Below are 26,451 nucleotides of genomic sequence, written 5' to 3'. Positions count from 1 at the left end.
TAATGACTGATGGGGACTGTATCCTCTGGGATTAAGGACTGCTACCCTGCCAGCATCCCCCGTCAGGTACCGCAACATCAGCATAAGGTTATGATATCCCTACAGATCATGGCCCATTGCCATGCAGAGGACATGGTGTTAATTATTCAATGTGTGCTGCTACTGTAAAGATCAATTGCCATTTTCAGTATCTGAAACATAAACAATCGGCATATTGGGCGGCTGATTGTATTTTGATAAGACAGAATGTCAAGCATGTTTAAAAATCAATTGAGAACACATTTTTCATTTGTGCTTACACACTTGACTGATAGTTGTTCAGAACTCAGATGGACTGCACATTGGACAAGTGTCTAACAACATAAAAGCCTTTGAACCCCTGTTTTATTCCAAGCATTGTTAGAATAGTCATTTAGAATAACTTAACCACACAATAAATATTCTCCAAACTATAAAGATTTTGTTACATGAACATATTGTAAAAAATATGGATATAATCCTAAAATTTTAAATGGTTGAAATATGTTATATCTATAAGCATGCTATTTTTCAATATTTTTGTAATGAAAATGTAAAATATAAAAGCAGAATAAAAAAAATCACAAACTATAAAAATATATTTAAAATAGCACAAATACTTCTTGTAAGTGTGTGGGAAAAAACTTTGATGGAGAACAATAATCATCTCACTGAGAGTACAGTTCTTATATCCATCTAAATATGTATGCTTTAGGTTTAGGATCTTGTTTTGACGCTTGAGACCATTATTCGTGTTAATTGCAATTTGAAGCAATCCACTTCGGTGAACATGTGCCCATTTCTGTATAGAGACAACATAAAATACATTATAAAATAAAGTGCAGATTAATGAACACAAAAAATGTATCAAGTATATAACCTAGAAGAGACTTTCTTTTGAAGAGTTAATTTTCTATAAACTTTTTGAAATGAGAGTATACTCTTTTTATGTGTGATCAATCCATTCAAAATGTCCGGTGCATACACATACGAAATTTTAAAACTATATGAACGATAATGACATAGTTGAGCAACATATCGTCCATATCTTATCTAAGTAAGCAACGAAGATCATCAATGCATGCTACTGTGTGTCATTGAACAATGACCCCTGTCGTCCATGCATGCAGGTCAATTTTACAATATCATCAAAATATGCATGTACAGAGATGTAGAGGATGATGTCACCGAATGATATAGTTCAAGAATATTGTTCAGTGTTTAGTGTAGAACAAAATGAACGCTATAATTCACTGTGTGCCATCGGCTAATGTGTACGCACCATTATAGTCTGAGCTACTTCAAGGAGATGTAGAATGTATGTGTTTATATTTTTTTTTTAATAAGAATGGGAATTAATGATTTCAATTATTTTGTCAATTTTTTTTAAGCCTCTGCCCAATCGATACAGTGGTGTATTCAAAATCTAACAACTTAATGAAATCTCTATGAGCAAGCAGGTCTCAGTATTGTTAGTAAGTGATCCAAAAAATAATTTATTTAATTTTCAATTTATTGTAAAATCAAAGTAACCTAACTTTTTCTCGCTTTTTTGAATATGGTAAACATCACATATGATTAAGTTTGATTAGTTGTTAATGGCGTTCCATCTGCTGTTTTGCACAGGGAAAAGGACGATACAATGAACAATGTGTTGAGGTTACATGCAGCATGTAAATATACATTATGCCATCTTACAACCAATATTGAGAGTGTAGAGCGTGCTAAATGTATCAATACATAGCACCAATGAGTCTCTCATTTGACAATCTAATTTGATTACATTTAATCATATGGCCTAATTCAGGTTTCAACGGTAATTTGTTAAAAATATTAAATCCTGGTTATCTAATTACTGCACGTGCGCAAAAGCCGCAACTTGCATGCACCAATGTAAAATTACTCTTGCAATTCTGGAAATTGCCAGTTTTCAATTCAATCGCAATTGATTGATGGGGTGCCTGGAAAAACTGAGCAGTGCCAGGAGAGTTATATGGGTGGGTTAATGGTCACTGCAAAGGTCTATGGAGTCACATTTTAGTGGATAGTCGTGCCATTAATGCATAGTGAGATTGTGGGAGGTGAGGTTGTGCGGGAGGGTGGGAAGATGATCAGCTCAGTCTTAGACATGTTGAGTTTAAGAAAGCGCTGGGACATCCAGGTAGAGATAGCAGAAAGACAGAGGTACGAGTGAGGAGAGCCGTGGAGAGATCAGGGGAGGAGAGGTAGATTTGATTGTCATCAGCATAGAGGTGATACTGGAAGTTAAAAGAACTAATGAGATCACCTAAAGACCAAGAACAGAACCTTTTGGGACACCAACAGTTAGTGGAAGTGGGGGCGAGGTAGTATCATGAGAGGAGACAGAGAAGGAACGATCAGAGAGGTAGGAGGACAGCCAGGAGAGGGCAGTATCGCATAGACCAAGAGAGTGAAGGATTTGCAGAAGGAGAGGGTGATCCACAGTGTCAAAAGCAGCAGAGAGGTCAAGAAGAATAAGCAGAGAGTAGTGGCCCTTAGATTTGGCTGCATGGAGGTCATTGCAGACTTTTGTGAGGGCAGTTTCAGTGGAAGAAGTTTGGAGGCAAAAGGGGAGGAGAGAGATGGGTCGATAGTTGGAGAGAGTGTTAGGATCAAGGGTAGGTTTTTTTAAGAATAGGGGAGACAAGAGCATGCTTGAAGGTAGAGGGGACAGTGCCTGATGAGAGGGAGAGATTGAGAAGGTGGGCAAGATGGGAACAGGCAGAAGGAGAGAGGTAGCGGAGGAGGTGGGAGGAGATAGGGTCGTGTGAGGAGGAATGTATGAGGGCCATGACTTCCTCGCCAGATACATGGGAGAAAAATGTCAGAGTTGGTAAGAGGGGAGGGGTGGCAAGGGATGGGTGGTGGCTGGTCTGGTGGGATGTGATGTCCTGACATATGGAGTAAATCTTGGATGTGAAATAAGTGGCAAAGTCAAGAGCAGACAATGAGGAAGGGAGAGGAGGTGGTGGTGGGCAGAGGAGGGAGTTAACAGTGGCAAAGAGGCGCCGGGGGTTGGAAGACTGGGTAGAGATGAGGATTTTGAAGTATGATTGTTTAGTGAGGGAAAGGGCAGTACTGAAGGATGAGAGCATGAATTTGAAATTGAGGAAGTCTGCGTTAGAGTGTGATTTCCTCCACTGTCGCTCGGCAGTATGTGAGCATTTTCGTAGCTATCTGGTGCATTTTGGTGTGCCAGGATTGAGGTGTTGATCTGCGAGGGTGAATAGTGGTTGGCGGAGCAACAGAGTCAAGGGCTGAAGTAAGAGATGCATTGTATAGGGATGTGGCTTGTTCAGGGCATGTGAAAGAGAGGAGAGAGAAGTGAGTCAAACAGGGAGGATAGGGATGAGGTGTCAATAGCCTCAATGTTACGCTTAGTGATGGTAGCCTTAGGAGGGAGAGATGGGGGAGCCTAGATACACCATGAACTTTCTTTGACAGCCATTCCTTCCATGCCTTTTTGTGATGAAAGTCGCAAAGCAATATACTAATAATACGTAATACAAAAAAATAAAAATAAAAAAACTTAGAAAATATGTCTGAGAAAAGAGTATATAAACACATCAACTGCAAACATCATGATAATGTGAAGTTGAACCTTGATTACAAATTTGAATTGGAAATTTTATTTAACAGTGGAATCTAAGTATTATAACTAATCTATCATTGTAACATATTTGTAAAAATTTAAGTTTGACCATAATTACATCAACAGGCAATAGGCTGAGACCAGCTAGTCTACATGGTTGAAAGGCTGAGAGTTACAAAATGTTTATTGACAAATGGTCAACATTGTACAAGCAGGATTAGGTTTATCAGCCAGGGGAGGGTTAGGCAGTAGATATAGGATTAGCTGAGGCCAGCTTGGAAGCAGTGACAGAAAGGAGCCACTACTCAGCTGGGTGGCAAAAGTTCATGAAGGTAGCATCTTAAAGTGGCCCATCATATTCTGGCTCAATTCACTAGAATATATTATTTAATAGAAGCTCTCAGTGGAGGTTCCCGGTCACACATGGATTCCCTGCTAATTTCTTTAAAAGTAACTTTAATCCTGGGACAACACTGGTTGGACACTGTCAGAGAAGGGGTTAGGTAGAACGGAGTGATGTGGGAAAAAAACATTCTCTGTTTTCCTCCCCTCAGCACTCTACACACCATCCAGAGATGTTAATTTTTTTGGAAGAAAAATGTAAAGCTGAGCTTTATGTGCTTCTATGATTCACTCTCCCAATACTGCTGTATGGGTTGGTGATCTTGAGAGATCTGGAACTACGCTATGTAAATATGCAATTTTCCACATTAACCCTATGTGTGAATGGGACAAATATGTGAAAAGTTATTATTAGTTATAAAAGGTATTTACACTGCTTCATTAAAAGACTCCCAATATATCTGTCTTTGCGTTGCTTCATAGGATCGCAGAGTCCATTTACTGAAGTAAATCAGATGGCTTCAGTTTACAATAATGTCTGTTCAGCATTTCTATACATGACACATATGTAATACAAAAAATAGTTTGAAAGATCACATTCATTTTAATATGAATAGAGCCCTTATTTTAAATATGGCAATGTTGTAACAGACAATCCACAATGTCTAAAATATAATACAAATTAAAAGCAAGACGTAGCAGTTACGAATGCAGCAGGTTAGTTCAAGTGTATTAAGCTTCCATAGAGTATGTGAGCAGAATACCATCCAGGCAGCCCTTTTTAACAAGATTAAACCAGAAACAGTACTTAACCAGGGCTTGGGAGTTTGCTAATTTTGAACATAGAGCACTGGCTACACTTAGCTTGTCTCAATGAGGAACACTTCCAGATGTATCAGGCTGATGGTAGGTTTGGTTGGTGGGCCAGACCCCATAGACAGTGCTGGCTGGTGGTGATTCCATAAAGGTGTTGTATTTTTTAAATTGACATGTGTTGTGTTTGCTTGAACATGATATGACTGACTGATAACATATATGCAGCATTGCTTGTAGACTATTTTCACCCTAAAGTACTGACTAAATGATGTAATTTTTCAAGAGAATAATGCTCCCAAAGATCCTACACAAAAATATAAATCGAGCTACGGTAAAATATCAATATGGCATGGGCAATAGTACCCACCTAGCCCATGATGAGAGAGAGAGAACGAGAAAAAAGAGAGAGAAAATGAGAAAAAAAAGAGTGAAAAAGAGAAAGAGAGTGCACCCAAAGATCCTACACAAAAATATCGAGCTATGGTAAAATCAATATGGCATGGGCAATAGTACCCATCTAGCCTATGATGAGAGAGAGAGAAAATGAGAAAAAAAAGAGTGAAAAAGAGAGTTTTCACCTTGAAATGTAAATGCAAGGCAACTTAGTTAACGTTTTCCTAGGTCAAGCCTGGCCAACCTGTGGAAAAAAACTAGGAAATCACATTGTATGATTTTTAAACAATTTATTTGTATATTTGGACAATCAAAGTTTAACTCAATACTTTTAATATAACCTCAGTTGGCAATTACAGAGGTCAAATGTTTCCTGTAGTTCTTGCCCAGGTTTGCACTGTAGCACTCTTCCATGCAGATCTTCTCTAGATCTGTCTTTTTTTGGGGCTGTCGCTGGACAACACGGACTTTCAACTCCCTCCACAGATTTTCTATTCGGTTGAGGTATGGAGACTGGCTAGGCCACTCCAGGACCTTGAAATGCTTCTTACAGAGCAACTCCTTAGTTGCCTGGGTGGTGTGTTTGGGGTCATTGTCATGCTGGAAGACCCAGCCTCGTTCCATCTTCAGTGCTCTTACTGAGAGAAGGAGGTTTTTGCCCAAAATCTCACGATAGATGGCCCCATTCATCCTCTCCTTAATACGGATCAGTCATCCTGTCCCCTTTGCAGAAAAGCAGCCCCAAGCATGATGTTTCTACCCCCATGCTTCACAGTGGGTATGGTGTTCTTGGGATGCCATCCATCATTCTCCCTCCAAACACGGTGAGTGGCGTTTATACCAAAAAGTTCGATCTTGCTCTCATCTGACCACATTACATTCTCCCAGGATCATCCAGATGGCCACTGGCAAACTTTAGATGGGCCTGGACATGGGCTGGCTTAAGCAGGGGGACCTTTTGGGTGCTGCAAGATTTCAATCCATGACAACGTAGTGTGTTACTAACGGTAACCTTTGTGACTCTGGTCCCAGCTCTCTCGAGGTCATTGACCAGGTCCCCCTCTGTAGTTCTGGGCTGTTTCCTCACCATTCTCAAGATCACTGATACCCCACGAGGTGAGATCTTGCATGGAGCCCCAGGTCGAGGGAGATTGTCAGTGATCTTGTATTTCTTCCATTTTTTTATAATTGTGCCAACAGTTGATACCTTCTCACCAAGCTGCTTGCCTATTGTCGAGTAGCTCATCCCAGCCTTGTGCAGCTCTACAATTTTGTCCCTGGTGTCCTTAGACAGCTCTCTGGTTTTGGCCAAGGTGGAAAGGTAGCAGTCTGTTTGAGGGTGTGGACAGGTGTCTTTTATACAGATAACCAGTTCAGACAGGTGCCATTAATACAGGTAGCGAGTGGAGGATAGAAGAGCTTCTTAAAGAAGAAGTAACAGGTCTGCGAGAGCTAGAAATCTTGCTGCTTGGTAGGTGTCCAAATATTTCCCACAAGAATATACAAGTAAATTGTTTAAAACTCATACAATGTGATTTTCTGTGTTTTTTTGTTTTTTTTTAGATTTTGTCTGCCACAGTGAAGTGTACCTATGATGGAAATTACAGACCTCTCATCGTTTTAAGTGGGTCAACTTGCACAATCGGTGGCTGTCCAAATACTTTTTTGCCCCACTGTATATTCCATCATATTAATTACTTTTAAGTTTAGCACTGGGAAAAAAAAATATAATTACCTTGGAATAAGTTTGATATTGCATTCATCTCTTCTTGGTAAAAGTCTACCAAAAAACATTTTGGTTTCCAGTTAACGTTCCATTTTTGGAAAATATGTAATGCCTCCTGCATGCATGCAGTTTCTTGTTGAACAACAAATGCTCACAATCAACAATCACATAGCAAACATTTGTCTGGACACGAAAAAAGTGGAAGAGCATATCTTGTTATTCTATATGTGGCATCTAGCAAGGTTAGGTGATTTCCATACCCGATGGGCAATTTTTGTTGCCATTCAGTTTGGTAACAAAAGAGAAAATTTTGCTTGGGTATTTCTTGCTATTCAGTTGTATTTGGTCGACAAAAAATCTTAAACTCTAGTTTTTCTACTTGCCACTGGTGTAAAAGGTGCAAAGGATTTTCCTGGTCTAATTTTTAATTTTTAGATTCAGATCTAGCTTTATTAATGAGATTCAATATGTCTTTTCTTGTGGGATTAAATTTTCACCATAACTTTATGGGATCATCAGCTGGAAGGAGTTCTTGATCGACAAAAGCTTCTATGCGACACACCATCTCATTAATTTTTCTAACACCCGATCTGTGCAAACTTATAATTTTTTGTTGAACTCTTATGTCCACTTTTTCACAGTATTTGGGTGACTGTTAAAAATTATAAAAAGTATATTAATTTTAATACCAAAATATATAAAACAAAATGTTGTACTGATTAATCTGGATATAGTTTTTTTTTTAAATTGTATGCATTAAGAGCAGACCAAAACATTTAGACTTTAACATGACATTGCATTAAATTGATAACACTGAATAGGTATAAGATGAATATACTATATTTCACAGGTTCTCAAGATTGGTCCTCAGGACCCCACACAGTGCATGTTTTGCAGGTCTCCTCACAGAATCACAAGTGAAATAATTAGCTCCACCTGTGGACCTTTTAACATGTGTCAGTGAGTAATACATCTGTGCACCTGCTTGGTTACCTGCACAACATGCACTGTGTGGGGTCCTGAGGACCGAGTTTGAGAACCTATGCTATATTTCATTGTCCTTCGTAAAGAAATATAATTATATTTCTAATCAGAAACCAATGTTCTATCTAAATTTCTGAACTTATAATTCTCAAAGATAAGGTTAATATGAAAATTTTACACCATTTATACATCTACCTGTAAAGCAACATTTTGGCATTTTAAACTTGTTTCAATAAGATTATCAGCAAATATGCTTTAACACAATTAATGTTTCCTGACCACATAATTTGTGCACAACTCACAGCCAGTTCCTCTTTAATATACATTTATTATGCTTTTTTTCAGCATTCTAATTGTCTCTGCATTTTAGCACCTCCAAATTGTAAGATTTGCAGACCAACCCACCATTTTACTGTGTATGCATGTATTTAAGGTACATTTCAGGGCAAAAACACTAAATCACCTGGCCTAGGTGATTTAGATTGGCATGGTCCTTTTACTTTGCAGTACACAAATTTAAATGTGCTCTTTTTAAAAGTTAAGTTGGAGATAAATGTGTTTAATGTGTCAGTATTAGGGATGTTAGGGAGCCATCTAATGAGGTTCAACATGAAGTGGAAAGTAAACCATTAACACATTTTTTTTAAATTGTCGGTTTATTATAAGTATTTCATAAAAATTATTAATGGTTTGACTCTGCACCAGAATTTTATTTTTCTACAATAGAAATACCAGCATTGTAGCAACTTTTTTATATTTTTAAAATGAGGAGGTCTGGCACAGCACAAAACCCCACCCCTTTTGTCCCCTGTAAATATTTAAAGTGTCCGATAGCATGCAATTTAGTAGTTAATAAATTTTAGTTATTTTATGTATTAATACAACATTATCTGTTCATATTTTACTAAGAACTGTAGTCTCTTTGGTGGACCATCTGCCAATGAGTAGTCCACAACTTGGCAAAACATTACTGATTTTGAATATGGGGCGAATAACATATCTACTTTGTAGCATTGGCAGGAAATAAACAGATGATGAGTTTTACTCAAAGTCCAAAGTGGGCCTACAGGTGGGGAAAAACATGGGCTAGGCAAATGTAATCTTGTTCCTTAGCCTGAATTTTCCACCAATGTTCTTACATGTGTTTCCATTGTTGTTGACCCTTTCTGAGTCCCATCACGCTACCCTGCTCTGTCAACCCTTTCCTTTTTCCCTGTAGCTGGATGTGTCAAGTACAACAAATCCTCATGAAAGCAGCATTAACTTCCAAGGAGAGGGATGATATCTTATTATCGTTTAGGCTGTACAATGAGTTTTATTTTATAAATAATTAAGCTATGTTTGTGTTGATTATTGTTGATGAAGATAGATGCATTTAGCTTAAGCAGTGTCAGACATTTTGTTAAGTAGCAGCCATGATGTAATGAAATAGAAGTATGCTTTGCTGGATAAATCATAATAATGCTGACATTTCATAGTATGTTCTGTGTGAAGCAAGGCCGTGGCTATAAGTCTTGAAAACATGTTATTAGACAGTCTCTGTGTGTTTAGACTTCTGGTGAAGGACACGTAGGAGGGTGTCAGCCTGAGAGGAGTTATGAGAAGAGATGCATTATTGTTTTGAAATGTGATGTGTATCAAGTGTTCATGCAAGTACCTTTTTTCTCTATATAATGTCATGCTGAATAAAGTGGAGGCAGTCTCATTTGGTGGACATAACTGCATGTGTTGTCTGCTTCCTGGGATTCCCAATTGATTAGTAAACAAAGTGTAATGAACAGACAATTGAAGGAGATTGATAGTAGGAGGTTTATCTCCGACAGTTACATGGGGGCTATTGTCCGGGATCGATGAGCTTACCAATATCAGATGACGACGCGACTGCTGGATATGTGTGCAACTGCTGACATACCCGGGTAAGTAATCTGAAGCTTGATCATTATATATCAACTGGATTACTGTCAGTACTTGTATACAGGTCCTCTGGTCTGTTCATCTGATTAGGTAATCAATACTTAATTATTTGGACCCGATTGTCTGTTTGATAAACATTCATTATTTGTCTGTGTGCTCTGATAAAGATTATAAGTTTCAGTTTCACTTTTGCAAGGAAAAAATGTGGTTTTATTTTTAAATGACATATCAAAATTTTTGTGGTATAATCCTGCTATTGAGTCAGAATATTATGAATTTAAAGGTATATTGCAATATAGGGATTTCAGTTTAATAGGGAACCGATGATAGGTTTTGCAACAGTTGTAGGATGGCATGTTGATAAGGTGGTGATAGAAAATTTATTGGTGATAAATTTCTGTATTGTCTTGATAAATTACCTGTTAATTATATACCCCTTGGTTCCACAGTTATAGTTAGTGAAGGAAATTCTACTGATTGTAAACAACATTTAACCAGTACGGTTAAGACACTGAATACTCACATACTCAGCCTTTTAAATCCAGACTCTCCAGCCGAGATTTAACATACAAGGTTTGGTAATAACGGTATCCGTTTTTTTCATAGTAAAGCATACTAAGTCTTTTTGTCATTTAAAATGTATTCCTGGTTTAACATTATTAGAAGTAGACGTTAAAGCCATTATTGACAAAGGTAACTTATTCATATATAAAAAACCTATGACTCAGTGATTTAAGAAGTCTTTGTAAACTAGATAAAGTCAAGTCAGTAATGACAGAATTTTGGTTTGTTGTGTTAGAGGATTAAGATCCAAGTGGTTTGCTTCATTTGGTCCCGCATTGCTCATGAATACAGAAAACACTTAAATAATGTAAGTGTGACGTTTAAGAAGATATATCTTTTAAACAGGTATTTTCCTAAGAAAACACTTAATACTAGTGTGATGTTTGCAAGACTAGATGTTTTAAACTGAGAGTTCCCTAGAAAACACTTATTACTATAAGTGTGATGTTTTAAAGAGTAACTCTTTTAAGCTGAAGTATATACTGACTTTTGTTTTTGATACTTCGCAGTATAAGTAAAGGTGCAGCCCCGAAGGATTTCGCAAAGTGAATTGATCAATCATGCGAAGAGACCGCACAGTAAATTGTCAGTACTAGGGAAGGAAAATAGGCACTTATTGGTGCAATTTGTGTAAGGGGCAAAACTTCCCAGAGGAAGAGAAGTGTTTCCTAATGAGGGAGATTTGAAGCAAACAACAAACACTGGATTGATAAACAAGGTTTTACTGACACTTAAGAATTTGACAAACTGTTTCAGGGGCATAAGTTTTAATACATCACCTGTATGAATAAGTAGTTAAAAGCGTATACACATGTCGACAGAAGACGTATGCTCAGAATGTTTGTGTGTGGCATTTATAGAAAAGAAAGGGCAGGGCCCTTTCATATCGAGAGCTATTTAGTTTTGCGCTGAACCAGGAATGTGGAGAAACACTATGGACTCAGTAGAAAGTGTTTATGTATTTGATGGGATGTCACTTTATTCCAAAATCAAGTGATATCAGTAGAGTGGCTGAGTTTCCTTGCTATGTTAGGAAATCAAGCACATATTGTAGCTGCATATCCTATGATCCTTTAGATCCTGGATATTGATACTTGGAAAAGTACCTAAGTGTTAAATGTTGCTTAAGTTTAATATACTTGAGTGTTAAAATACTTAATGGTTTGGTTGTAACCATCCTCCAGAATAGTTTTATTGTGTCATCCACAAGAACAGTGGATCCAAATTGTTCCCTGGTTTATAAAAAAGTATCAGGATGGAAATGTACAAATAGAGATTGTCAAAAATTGTAATGTTCCTAGGTCTGAAAAATGCAGACCTAATAATTCTGGGATACTGCCCACAGCACGTACTGCTAGAAGCGGTAATGAGGGAAAGTTAAGGGTTACTCCCTCTAAGCAAGGTTCCTGGAAATGTGAATGTGATAAGCAAAGAGAAAGGAACCGACAGGCAAAGTAATCATACCCGTCTATGTTGTAAATCACTCAGGGAAACCACAGAAGCTGATTCCATATGGCCGAAGTACTAGTGTGTAAATCTAAAATATTACAAAATCTGAACAATAGATAACTGATATAACAAGGTTTATCGTAATAGTAACAATATCAAGTATAATCTGTTATTCTATGTACTCTGCAAATATGCAGGTTGGGGATGGGAAAAAAGGTAACAATTCACCTGTTAGTTCTACGTAACTAATGACGTGCGGATGTACAAATGTTGACTACAGAATATGGATAATATAATATATATAATATAACAGTAAGCAAATATTGCACTAAAAAAATAATTGTCATTTTATTCCTGAATGCCTTAGAATGTTTTAAAGATAATTATAAAGCAGTAAGTTTTATAGAACATGCTTCTGCAAAGTATATTAATGGGTGACTATGCATAATTATGCAGATTTATATATATTTCCATAAAGTCATTTTTTCCACATACGCAATGTGTATTTTAGTTTTGGGTTAGAGCAGTAGTTCCCAAACATTTTTGAGTCTCATCACCCTAGAGTATCAGAATTTTTTTCATGGCACCCTTAGGCCAAAAGTTTATTGTGAAATTTTGAAATTTTTTTTAAATTAAGTAAAATGTGCTTATATATCATCCTTAGGTTCAATTATGTGGTGAGGGACAGGATCCACTTCTGGTTGTCCACATAATTTATGATTGGAAGACACCAGCACTGGTTTTGCCTATTACATTGACTATAAATATTTTAATTGGTTCTTGACCACCAATCCAAGGCACCCCTACAAATGTCCTGAGGCACCCCAGGGTGCCTAGGTACACATTTTGGGAACCACTGGTTTAGAGAATAATTCTTAGTTGTCAGGTAGCTGAAGGATTGTAAGCATAGTGCTCATTATTACAGTGCATTATTATTATTATTTAAAATACTAAAAGTTTTGTGATGCAGTTCTGGTGCAGGGGAAAATGAGTTGGACATTGCAGCTCCAAACATATTGATTGAGAACATTACATACCATGGTGTCAGTCAAATGTGTTGGGAATTGCAAACAAGTTACCAGGTACAGTGATCACGCTGAGGCCAAAAAAAAGTGGGTCCCAGGGACCCCTCACTTTTAAAAATTGGGGTCCTACCGGTCCTTTTCTGGGTCCCATCGGAATGAAGGTTTTTATTAATCTTAATCTTGTTGCAAGGTGGTGGGATGGGGGTGACAGTGCTGCTGGGCTGTGTAGCATGCAGGACACCCTGCACCAGAGCTGTAACTAGACATTTTGGTGCCCCTTGGCAGAAAGTGAATCGGTTCTCCATCTCCCAGAACCTTAAGTATAGGCAGTGAGCTCCGAAGGCGCGCACAAAAAATTAGGGGCATGGCTTAATGGAGAAGGGGCGTGGCCACATAATAGTACCAATTCACATTATACCACACAGTAGTGCCGCTTATACACATTGCACCAGGTAGAACCTCCTATACACACTGCACCAGGTAGAGCACGTTATACATATTGCTCCAGGTACAGCACGTTATTAGCGCCAGGCAGAGCACGTTATTAGTGCCAGGCAGAGCACGTTATATACTTAGCGCCAGGCAGAGCATATTATACATATTGCACCAGGTAGCTGACAATATGCACATTGCACCAGGTAGAGCACGTTATACACACCGCGCCAGGTAGAGCACGTTATACACACTGAGCCAGGCAGAGCACGCTATACACACTGCGCCAGGTAGAGCACGTTATACACACTGCGCCAGGTAGAGCACGTTATACACACCGCGCCAGGTAGAGCACGTTATACACACTGAGCCAGGCAGAGCACGTTATACACACTGCGCCAGGCAGAGCACGTTATACACACTGAGCCAGGCAGAGCACGTTATACACACTGCGCCAGGTAGAGCACGTTATACACACTGCGCCAGGTAGAGCACGTTATACACACTGAGCCAGGCAGAGCACGTTATACACACTGCACCAGGTAGAGCACGTTATACACACCGAGCCAGGTAGAGCACGTTACACACACTGCGCCAGGCAGAGCACGTTATACACATTGCGCCAGGTAGAGGGGCAGAGATATAGGGGTGTGAGGAGGTAACACTGGGCTGAGTTAGGGAGGGGAATCAGTGTGTCTGGACTGACAGGGTGGTTCTAGATGGGAGGGCAGTGAGAAAACACAGTGGGCTGGTTGGGGAGGGAAGGTGGAAACACTGGGCTGGCAGGCACTGTTAAGGCAGCATTAGCCTGCTGCTGTTCAGTTTCTGCCTGGCCCCGCACACTGGCTCAGCTAAATTACCTCTGCCCTGCCAGCTCTGAGCAGGGATTTGTTCACAGGTGGTGGGTCCGACTTCATCACTCTGCTGGGTGATGTCATCTTGCGGCGGCTCCGGCATCTCCCGTATCATCTATAATCTAGCGGGCCCTCCCGTGGACTAGTGCAGCCGGGGAGAGAGGGTGAGAAGTGTGGATCAAGCCCGGGAGCGCCGCGCTGCAGCTTCCTGTCAGTCCTCTCAGCGTGTTCCTGTCCGACTCCCGGCACCGCATCTTCCCGCCCAGCAGCAGCAGCCGCCGCTGACTTCTGACCAATAAGGTCAGAGAAAAGTCAGCTAGTAACCAATCAGGCGCCAGAGAGCAATTTCAACGGAGCGCGTCCCCGGGGACCAGCCCATTCTTACAAAGCGAGTCCCCAGTCCTCATTTTGGGGTAAAAAACGCGCTATAGCGCGTTTTTGCGATCACTGAGGTATTAGGGAATAGAATCCTGCCGCATTATTTGAGTAAATACGTGTATGATGTATGATATATGTATGTGTGTGTATGTGTGTGTGTGTGTATATATATATATATATATATATATATATATATATATATATATATATGTCGATGGGTACATCCGGCACTCTGTATGACAATGCACATGCCTGGGTGCCCTCCTTAGAATAATGCAAGTTCCATACCTTCCCCACCTGTGGCTCAGGTGTATCTGGAAAAGGACGAGAGGCGGCACTCCAAGGACTTGAAAAATAATTTATGTGCAAAACATGGCAGAACACAAAAGTGCAAACATTGAAAAAAACATGGAGGTCTTACGACGTTTCAAGGCAGCAAGCCTTTTCCTCAGGTAAGTTAACCCATGTAGAATGTGATGTGCAAAAACGCGAGAACCAAACTCACCAAGAGAAAGACTCACCTTTTAAAGCCGCACTGAGACAGGTGTTCCCGGCGTCTGTGTTCAGGACTTCCGGGTGCGGCGTCCAAGAGGCGCGTCGCTGACGTGTTCGTTGCATAGCAACAGGGATACAAACAGGCGCCGGGGAGACCCGTCACAGCTGCAGAGAAAAAGTAAACAAAGAGCGTCATGTGAATGATGAACAGAATGTATGACACCCGCAAAGGGTGAATTGTGGGTGAAGATGTGAAGCTTTAAAAACAAGATTAAAAACTGAAGCTCAGCTGAAGGTTCTGAGAAGCTGTAAAAGCATATAACGAGAAATGTGTAGTGATAACAGCATATGTTAATGAGAGTTATAATACAAACAAAGTGGCTAATGATGTCTTAAGCCAGAATAAGCTAGCAAACGGAAATGTGCAGTCAGGATGGATCCCTGCTAAGTTGCAGCACCCCGTCACCAGGAGGGACTAGGAAGGGGCAAGAGGAGGAAGGGGGTGTGAAAGGGGAACGGTGTGAGGTTGTGGAGAAAAGAAGACAAAGAGAGGGCAGGGGCGAGGGAGAAGCAAAAGAAAGGGATGGGGAAGAGGGACAGGGGTAGAAGAAGGAAGAACGGAACATGAGGGGGGAGGGGGGGAGAGAAAGGGGGGGGGGGGGAGAGGGGGAAGGGGGGGGGGAGGGAGAAGGGGGGGCGGTGGAGTTGGAGCCGGGATCAATGGGTATACTTTACAAGAACACATTCCAAGTGAATTTTTCATTAAGTCCATTTGGTGACAGTGTATCCAGAAGAAAGATCCACTAGGATTCACATCTGGATAATGCTGTATGTCGGTCGCCCCCTCTCACAGGGCTCGGGATATGGTCGATGATCTTGTATCGCAAGCTAGAGAGTGAATGGCCTTTTAATTTGAAGTGGCGTGCAACCGGTTGGTCCACGGGTTTGCCATCAAGCGATGCCTTGATGGCCGATCTATGCAACGCCATCCTATCCCTGAGATTTCTGATGGTTTGTCCGACATAGAGTAAACCACATGGACAGATGATGGTATATACGATAAATGGTGTCGTGCAAGTGACCACATGTCTGATTTTAAATTGCTTGCCTGTATGTGGATTATTGAAATTATGACCTGTTTCCAAATATTTGCAAGTGGTGCAGGAAGCACACCGATAGCATCCTGGTTTCTTTACTTGCGTAAATGCACCCAGAGTTGGAGTGATGTTTGTTTTGACTAGAAGGTCCCTAAGATTAGGTCCCCTCTTATAGCTAGGCATCAGGGAGGTATTTTTGAAACAGGGTAAGTCTTTGTCGCCAGACACTATGGGCCATAGGCCTTTAGTGGCACGTGGGAGAACTTTACTGGCTGTTGTAAAATGAGTGACGAATGGAATCCGTGATTGTAGTGGCTTTTGAGGGACTTTATAAAGCAATTGTTCTCTTGGGATTTTAAGGACTTCATTCTTAGCCTGCTGGAGCTCCCTCAGCTTATAGCCTCTATGAGCAAATTTTTGGGTCATGTGGTCCAACGTCATAACTAAAGTGGTGCGATCACTTGAAATTCGTGCTGCCCGAAGCATTTGTGATCTAGGAAGACCACGTATAAGTGCAGGGGGGTGGCAACTGCTATGGTGTAAAAGTGTGTTGCGGTCCGTGGGTTTTGAAAATAATTTGGTGTGGATGGAATTATCCTTAATCTCAATAGTGACATCCAGGTAGTTGATGCTTGTAAAACTAGTCTGATACGTGAATTTAATTGGTGAGTTAACTGAATTAATGTGTTCAATGAGGGTGATGAATTCCTGTTCCGTACCGGACCAAAAGATCAGCAGATCGTCTATGTACCGTGTGTAGAGGGCTATTTTGTTAGCTATCTCCCTTGATGAAAAAAAGAATTCATCTACTTGTTGGAACATATATACGTTAGCGAACGATGGGGCCACAGAGGACCCCATCGCACACCCGGTTGTCTGAATGAAGTACTGTCCATTGTGCATGAAATAATTTTGTTTTAAAGTTTTTGACAACAATGTCAGAAACAGAGGGATAGGGATGGCGTCAAAATGATGTCGGAACAGAAATAGTTCCATAGCTGCTAAGCCACTGTCGTGAGGAATCACCGTGTAAAGGTTTTTGACATCTAAGGTGCATAGCAGCATATCAGTTGGTACTGTTTTCAAATAGTTGAGTTTATTAAGAAGTTGTGTAGTGTCCTTGAGAAACGTGGGCTGATCCATGATGTATGGTTGGATTAGCTGATCTAGAAACTGTGAAATTGGCTGAAGCAGTGACCCCCTGGCTGAAATGATCGGTCTGGGAGGCGGATCAACAGGATTTTTGTGAAGTTTAGGGATTGTGTAAAGCACTGGAGTGATGGGGAACGGGGTGAGTAATGAATTATACATTTTCTTGTCAAAGTGACCAGCTTGATGGGCTTCCAACAAAACAGCATCCAGATCACGTTTAAACCCTTCCGTTGGATTCTGGGAAAGTTGATGATACGTAGATGGATCTTGTAACAGAAGGTCGATGTTGGCGATATATTTTGTGGAGTCCTGTATGACGATACCGCCCCCCTTATCGGCGGGGCGGAAGATGACATCCTGATATTTCGACAAATCTCGAAGTGCTTTATGTTCAGCTCTGGTCAAATTTGTGTGAACTGTGGGTTGAGCTGCATGATATTTAGTAACTGCTGTATCTAGCAGACGGTTGAATGTCTTCAATGAAGCATTTGCCGAAACAGGATCGAACTTCGTTTTTTTGTGCACAACTGATGTTTGATAAGATGGCACGTTGTCACTTTGATGTTGAAAAAATTCCTTGGTTTTCAGGGACCTATGTAGCCCATACAGATCGATCTTCCAATCGAGATCCCGGTGGGGATGGGTAGGGATAAAGGATAAACCTTTGTTTAACACATTTAATTCGGTAGGTGAAAAGGTACGGGATGATAAATTAAACGTTACATCCTCCCTCTGTTGATGGGAGGCTTGGAAGATCCTTTGGTTTTGGCCCCCACGTCGCGTTCTTCCTGGTCGCGCATGTCGACTTTTGAACGTGTGGCCCTGGCTAAAGGGACCGTCCTTGTTGACTGTGGGTCTTCCGAATCAGTGACTAAAAAATCGCTGTCACTATTAGATTGTGACCTATTTCTCCTAGTTGATGGATTTCTGTCTTTCCAAGAGACCCGAGATCTAGAGCGGGATGGTAGGTCTGTACCATTCAACCACCGATACACCCTCTGATCTTCATAATCGGCTTGGACCGTTGTGAGTTTCTTCTGTTTAAATTTTAACAGATCTTGTCTGTAAGTATTGCACTGTTGTTCCAATCGGTCCCATTGTGCTTGGAGCCTCTTATCTTCTAATCTTTCTTTTGCTTCTCCCTCTCCCCTGCCCTCTCTTTGTCTTCTTTTCTCCACAACCTCACACCGTTCCCCTTTCACTCCCCCTTCCTCCTCTTACCCCTTCCTAGTCCCTCCTGGTGACGGGGTGCTGCAACTTAGCAGGGATCCATCCTGACTGCACATTTCCGTTTGCTAGCTTATTCTGGCTTAAGACATCATTAGCCACTTTGTTTGTATTATAACTCTCATTAACATATGCTGTTATCACTACACATTTCTCGTTATATGCTTTTACAGCTTCTCAGAACCTTCAGCTGAGCTTCAGTTTTTAATCTTGTTTTTAAAGCTTCACATCTTCACCCACAATTCACCCTTTGCGGGTGTCATACATTCTGTTCATCATTCACATGACGCTCTTTGTTTACTTTTTCTCTGCAGCTGTGACGGGTCTCCCCGGCGACTGTTTGTATCCCTGTTGCTATGCAACGAACACGTCAGCGACGCGCCTCTTGGACGCCGCACCCGGAAGTCCTGAACACAGACGCCGGGAACACCTGTCTCAGCACGGCTTTAAAAGGTGAGTCTTTCTCTTGGTGAGTTTGGTTCTCGCACATCACATTCTACATGGGTTAACTTACCTGAGGAAAAGGCTTGCTGCCTTGAAACGTCGTAAGACCTCCATGTTTTTTTCAATGTTTGCACTTTTGTGTTCTGCCATGTTTTGCACATAAATTATTTTTCAAGTCCTTGGAGTGCCGCCTCTCGTCCTTTTCCAGATACACCTGAGCCACAGGTGGGGAAGGTATGGAATTTATATATATATATATTTATATATATATATATATATATATATATATATATATATATATATATATAGACCCTGTTAAGTAAATTTAGAACAGGTTTTAAAAGCATGGCAACAGATTTCCTATCAGACATATGCTAGGCAGCACACACAAGATGATAGAATATGAGGGTGTGCAACCCCTATGTCGGCAACAGTGTACTCAGTCGCCACTGACAGTTCGACAAAAGTGATTTTATCCACAGGAGACACAAGGGCTTCAAGAACTGTTTTTATGCACAACCAGATTCCTCCACGTTTACTTACTCATCAGGCCATCACAACAACTGGATTGGGAAATCAAGCCCTAATCCCTGCAAGAAAGTAAGATGTACCTACAACATTCCAGCAAGGATATAACCTGAAATACAAGCTGCTATACAAGTCTACCTCTCACAGGAAAAGTAAGACAAAGAGGAACAACAACTCCCAGCATGGACATCATTATGTTGAACACCAGCATGAGTGGACTTGGACTAAAAAGATGACATTCCAGCAGCAGAAGGAAAAAATATACAAGTGAAAAAAGGACAAAGTATGTAGAATAATGGATGGATCATAAGAAGAGGTGATTGGAAAAATTAAAAGTTGAGAAGCAATTTGATGGTTGCATAAAAGTTTAAAGACTACATGAAATCTGTTTTAAGAAAAACAAAGAAAGACATCTGACGGTGTTCAGTATTATATAGCAAGATTACAGTGGTAATCCATGAGAAGATTTAAAGCACCAGCAGCTCCAGTGTTGAAGCAAATAATAATGAACAAGACAGAAGAAGTCCCAGAAGGCAAATGAATGATGCTTCCTCTGCCAATATGAAGCACAAGCTTCTTTAGGTGCCTCTCAGTGAACATAATGTCTCCAGAAGAAACAATGGAAGGTATAATTGCAGTCACTCTGCCCACTGGATCAGGACGTGCATAATTGTGTTGAGTCTAATGCATACTGGAGCCAGCAGATGCAGAAGACAGCAGAGGGAACTGATGACATCAGAAACTCTTAAAGGGACAGGAGATGCAAGAACTACAGTCACTAATACCAGTCCAGGCTTGACCTCGGAGTACATGTCAAGTGACTTTGCTGGAGCACAATGTACTGAAGCTTATCCAAGCAAGAATACAGTACCCACCAGCAGAAGTTGAACTTTCCAGCAACTTATCAAAGGAAAGAACAGAACCATTAAGAAGCAAGTTAGAGCAGAAGTTCAGTATTGGCTCATTACCACAGTACCAGTTATGGAAGAAAGTAAGCAATACTACTAGGACCAGAGTACCCCAGGGAGGGGCTACATCACCAAGTGATTTATCCACAAGACACACAGCTAAATACCGGATGTGAATAAACTGCTGATTGCCACCACCACTAAAAGAAGTACCAAGAAGTCCAGTGTCATTATTGAAGTTTCTGGAAAGACCAGACTGCAGAGCATCAGAAGGAGAAATTGCAGCTAGCCAAGCAAGAGGTAATCTTCCTAGGACACTCAAGGTATCCAACATCTAACAAAAGTGAGAATGTAAAAAATTCATACTGCAAGCTAAGATGCCAACTAGTGTCAAGCAAATCAGATAATCATTCCTGGGCCTAGTAGGATACTGCAGAGAATGGATACCTCTAGCATCAGTCTACATGCAAGCATTGTATGACAACACTGAAAGGGAGGAGGGTACACATCCTACACACAGCAACAGATGGATAAAGCAATTGAACAATTGGAAACAGCAGTTGCCTCATCTCAAGCCCTAGAACTACCTGACTATTGAAGAAGGAGGCCATACATAGAAGTCCTTGCGCAAAATGATGGCCTGAGGTGAAGACCAGTGACCTACCACTCAAGCAAGCTTGACAGCAGTACTCAAGGAGCACCTACCAGGATCAGAGCAGTGACGGCAACAACAGTCCTAGAAGAAGACAAGAGCACAGGCATAGTGCTGAAATGTGAACTTATCATCCAGGTACCACATGCAGGTACAGAGAAGCTTCAACAAGCAACAACTAAACACTGTCATTTGCCAGATTTACCAAGTATGAAGTAGAACTGCTGAGTGCACCAAATGTAACCATCAGAAGATGTACTACCCTCAACCCAGCAAGTCTTTTACCAGCATTACTCAATGAAGGTGTTGAATCTCAAGATTCAAAAGGAGGGAGGAACAGGTTATCATCCCTATTGATGGACCAGCAAGAGGAAGTTGATAATAACGACCAGGAAGGTGGTCCAGAAGAGCAATATATAGACAGATCATCATGGATGCAGGACCAGAGGGATGGTCCAGAAGAGGAAGAGAATAATTCTAGTAATCAAAGTTTTTCCTTCTCCTTGTGTGGCTTTACTGAACCAAGAACTACCTTATGCTCAGCATGAGCTATATGTGGATGGATCAAGGTACCATGAGGATGGAACTCCTTATGCAGGATATGTAGTAACCACTACACATGAAGTTGTGGATTCAGGATCCTTACCATCCCAGTACAAGAATAAGGACATACATGCTTCACTGATCAGACACTAGTTCAGAGCTCTGCAAGGGCTACAGGAAAGGTTGCCGTAATGAAGATCCAGGCACATGCAAGAAATGACACTCCTGAAACGAGGAAACAATCTGGCAAGATGCTGAAGCCAAGAGGGCAGCAAGATGCCCCCAGCAAGCCTGTAACCATTCCAGTGCCAGACCAGATGCCTGATTATGCTACGCTGATTGAACTTCAGAACCAAACAGTAGAGAGTGAGAAAGTAGCCTGTGGAAAGAGAAAGCAACCAAACAACCAGTGACGGTAGCAGTCTACTCCACACAGACAGAAGAATCGGAAAGAAGCAAAGCCTCAAATGCCTGGTCTACAGGATTTGAAGAAATTTCAGGAACAAGCAGGTCCTGAAGAAAAAGTAGCATGGCAAAGAAGAAGAGACAGACAAGAAGAAGACACTGGCTTATGAAAATTAGAAGAGAAATTATACTTACCCAGAAGCTTATATCCACTTATGTGTTAAGTCAGCCATAGACTCTCACACCTGGGAGAAGAGCAAATGGAAAATTCAGTTAATAAAATATGGATAGTTGCAGTATGTTATCCTGCCGCAACCAAGTTTGTACAAACCTACTAGATATGTAGGCCTACTGGAAATGTCCAATCAAGGATAGAAGGTCAAGTCAACCCTTGGAGCAATCCCCCAAAAGTTATTTTAAATTTCAAAGACTGCAAATTGACTATATCTAACTGCCAAAGATGTATTGGTAGCCACAGACATTTTTAGTTATTTACCAATGGCAAAAGAAGCCACAGCAAAATCAATAGCTAGAAAATTAGTTGCAGGAGTTATTTGCAGATATGGAGTACCAGAAGTTATAGTAGCAGATAGCGGTATTTATTTAATTAAAGAAGTAATGTAGTACATAAGGTATGATTTGGCAATACAACAGGCATTCCATGTATCCCCCCACAGGTTAGTGGGTGTGTCACAGAAACCAGAAAGGGATGCTAAAGTGTTTATTTTTTAGTACTGGTTAATAGTAGAACCATATTCAGTAAAACCATAGGTTATTCACCTTATGAAATATTGTTTAATAGCATACCTAAGATAGGATGTTATTATCCATAAGAGTTACAGCATAAATATGGTAATTTGACTGCATATGTTAAAAAGTGTTACTGAAGAAACTGACACTTCTGTATTTTCTAGTTTTGCCTTTCTCCCAGATTCAGGAGCAAATCTGAATCCCCACAAGCTTTAACCAGGAGAACGGGTGTATCTGGAAAGACACGTGAAAAAGTCACTTGAGCCCAGATTTTATGGTCCATATCGAGTGTTGCTGACCACACCCACTTCTGTGTCAATTAAGGATAGAGAGACTTTGGTTCCACTGCAAATTTGCTCAAGTTAAGTTTGAACAACAAAATACACAAACATGCAATGGCTAAATTGGCCTAAACTAGACAGACCACTATGGGTCATTATATTGGGAACTTCAGTATTCATTATTGTCATAATATACTCTATATCTCTCATAGGAGAGGGCAGGGAAACTGGACTGTCCACCAATCCTAAGTAACGTACCAGTATTTAGTATATAAGTTTGTACTTCTTAAATATATGGTATATATATGTGGTAGATCATGAAATCTGTAGAAGTTCAAAGATACCAGTTAATTAAGAAATGCTGGGCTCACATGGACCCACATCTGGAAAAGGACGGGAATGGGCATCTGTCCCCACTACATATAAGCGTATAAGGGTTTTCATTTGTTTAAAGCAAATACATACTACTAAATAGAGTGTAATATTTTTTAGAATATGTATGAAGAGAACTCCAAGAATGTGTTGTATATTTATTACTAATGAAACAAATAGTGCGCAAGAAGTGTTTTAGAGAAATGTCCTGCTCAATCCCAGCTAATTGGTTTAGTGGGATCAAAGAGTAGATTGTTAAAATAATGATGTTTTTATTAAAAATTGTTGGCTTAGCAATTTGCATATATCTGTGTTTTAAGATGCTATTTTGTTTCCTTTCCTTTCAGCTTAAAATAAATCTGTAAACTCAAATATGTGAATCCTCCAAGTTTAAGAAACTACAGAAGAGCTTGGCAAGAAGGAGCCGTGAACAGTCTACCTTAATGGATATGAAGTGAACGGTTATTTACCTTCCGTGAGATAGAGTGACAAGCACGGTCCTACGGGAACATAGCCTTTAGCACCATTATAGCTAGACTGTTTGCTTAGTCTCTTGTAGGTAGAGTTTGTGTGATGCCTTGTAGCTCAACTGTAATGTCATATTGTTATCAACTGTAATGTCATTTTATTATGAAAAGGAGGGACTGATGAAGATAGATGTATTTAGCTTAAGCAGTGTCAGACATTTTGTTAAGTAGCAGCCATGATGTAATGAAGTAAAAGTATGCTTTGCTGGATAAATCATAATAATGCTGACATTTCACAGTTAGTATGTTCTGTGCGAAGCAAGGCTGTGGCTATAAGTCTTGAAAACATGTTATTAGACAGTCTGTGTGTTTAGACTTCTGGTGAAGGACACGTAGGAGGGTGTCAGTCTGAGAGGAGTTATGAGAAGAGATGCATTATTGTTTTGAAATGTGACGTGTATCAAGTGTTCATGCAAGTACCTTTTTTCTCTATATAATGTCATGCTGAATAAAGTGGATGCAGTCTCATTTGGTGGACATAACTGCGTGTGTTGTCTGCTTCCTGGGATTCCCAATCGATTTGTAAACAAAGGGTAATAAACAGACAATTGAAGGAGATTGATAGTAGGAGGTTTATCTCTGACATTGTCATGCATGGGTCACAGTGTTGTCGTAATGTTATGTGTTGGATTAATGTTTATATAAAAAAAGTCACCTCCCAAGTATAAATCATTTGCCAAACAGATGGTCACAGAAACTGGTTTGTAGTGGAGATGTACTTCATGTGTGAATAAATATATCCAGAATATTAATTGTAGGCAAAAGTATAAATATCAATAAAAATAATAAGAATTTACTTACCGATAATTCTATTTCTCGGAGTCCGTAGTGGATGCTGGGGTTCCTGAAAGGACCATGGGGAATAGCGGCTCCGCAGGAGACAGGGCACAAAAGTAAAGCTTTCCGATCAGGTGGTGTGCACTGGCTCCTCCCCCTATGACCCTCCTCCAAGCCAGTTAGGTACTGTGCCCGGACGAGCGTACACAATAAGGGAGGAATTTTGAATCCCGGGTAAGACTCATACCAGCCACACCAATCACACCGTACAACTTGTGATCTAAACCCAGTTAACAGTATGATAACAGCGGAGCCTCTGAAAAGATGGCTCACAACAATAATAACCCGATTTTTGTAACTATGTACAAGTATTGCAGATAATCCGCACTTGGGATGGGCGCCCAGCATCCACTACGGACTCCGAGAAATAGAATTATCGGTAAGTAAATTCTTATTTTCTCTATCGTCCTAGTGGATGCTGGGGTTCCTGAAAGGACCATGGGGATTATACCAAAGCTCCCAAACGGGCGGGAGAGTGCGGATGACTCTGCAGCACCGAATGAGAGAACTCCAGGTCCTCCTTAGCCAGGGTATCAAATTTGTAGGATTTTACAAACGTGTTTGCCCCTGACTAAATAACCGCTCGGCAAAGTTGTAAAGCCGAGACCCCTCGGGCAGCCGCCCAAGATGAGCCCACCTTCCTTGTGGAATGGGCATTTACATATTTTGGCTGTGGCAGGCCTGCCACAGAATGTGCAAGCTGAATTGTATTACACATCCAACTAGCAATAGTCTGCTTAAAAGCAAGAGCACCCAGTTTGTTGGGTGCATACAGGATAACAGCAAGTCAGTTTTCCTGACTCCAGCCGTCCTGGAACCTATATTTTCAGGGCCCTGACAACATCTAGCAACTTGGAGTCCTCCAAGTCCCTAGTAGGTGCAAGGCACCACAATAAGCTGGTTCAGGTGAAACACTGACACCACCTTAGGGAGAGAACTGGGGACGAGTCCGCAGCTCTGCCCTGTCCGAATGGACAAACAAATATGGGCTTTTTTGAGAAAAAAACCACCAATTTGACACTCGCCTGGTCCAGGCCAGGGCCAAGAACATGGTCACTTTTCATGTGAGATGCTTCAAATCCACAGATTTGACTGGTTTTAAACCAATGTGATTTGAAGAATCCCAGAACTACGTTGAGATCCCACAGTACCACTGGAGGCACAAAAGAGGGTTGTATATGCAATACTCCCTTGACAAAGTTCTGGACTTCAGGAACTGAAGCCAATTCTTTCTGGAAGAAAATTGACAGGGCCGAAATTTGAACCTTAATGGACCCCAATTTGAGGCCCATAGACACTCCTGTTTGCAGGAAATGCAGGAATCGACCGAGTTGAAATTTCTTTGTGGGGCCTTCCTGGCCTCACACCACGCAACATATTTTCGCCACATGTGGTGATAATGTTGTGCGGTCACCTCCTTTCTGGCTTTGACCAGGGTAGAAATGACCTCTTCCGGAATGCCTTTTTCCCTTAGGATCCGGCGTTCCACCGCCATGCCAACAAACGCAGCTGCGGTAAGTCTTGGAACAGACATGGTACTTGCTGAAGCAAGTCCCTTCTTAGCGGCAGAGGCCATAAGACCTCTGTAAACATCTCTTGAAGTTCCGGGTACCAAGTCCTTCTTGGCCAATCCGGAGCCATGAGTATAGTTCTTACTCCTCTACGTCTTATAATTCTCAGCACCTTAGGTATGAGAAGCAGAGGAGGGAACACATACACCGACTG

General features: G+C 40.8%; 1 long non-coding RNA gene across 4 annotated transcripts in view; it reads right to left on the bottom strand.

Annotated features, from left to right (window-relative positions):
- Positions 1–519: 519 nt before the first annotated feature.
- Positions 520–26,451, bottom strand: part of LOC134936157 (uncharacterized) — a 61,665-nt gene continuing 35,733 nt past the window's right edge. The window contains exons 3-4 of one of the 4 annotated variants that reach the window (XR_010180467.1): positions 22,155–22,204; positions 520–820 (exon numbers count right to left, since the gene is read on the bottom strand). This is a non-coding gene — a long non-coding RNA (uncharacterized LOC134936157). Of the gene's footprint in view, positions 821–4,212; positions 7,561–22,154; positions 22,205–26,451 lie in introns of those variants that run through there. The other 3 variants (XR_010180469.1, XR_010180466.1, XR_010180468.1) reach the window with 3 other exon arrangements.

This window comes from Pseudophryne corroboree, chromosome 6, assembly GCF_028390025.1.
Source record: "Pseudophryne corroboree isolate aPseCor3 chromosome 6, aPseCor3.hap2, whole genome shotgun sequence".
Taxonomy (NCBI): domain Eukaryota; kingdom Metazoa; phylum Chordata; class Amphibia; order Anura; family Myobatrachidae; genus Pseudophryne; species Pseudophryne corroboree.
The sequence above is the reverse complement of the archived record's forward strand: the minus strand, read 5'-3'. Positions and strand labels throughout refer to the sequence as shown.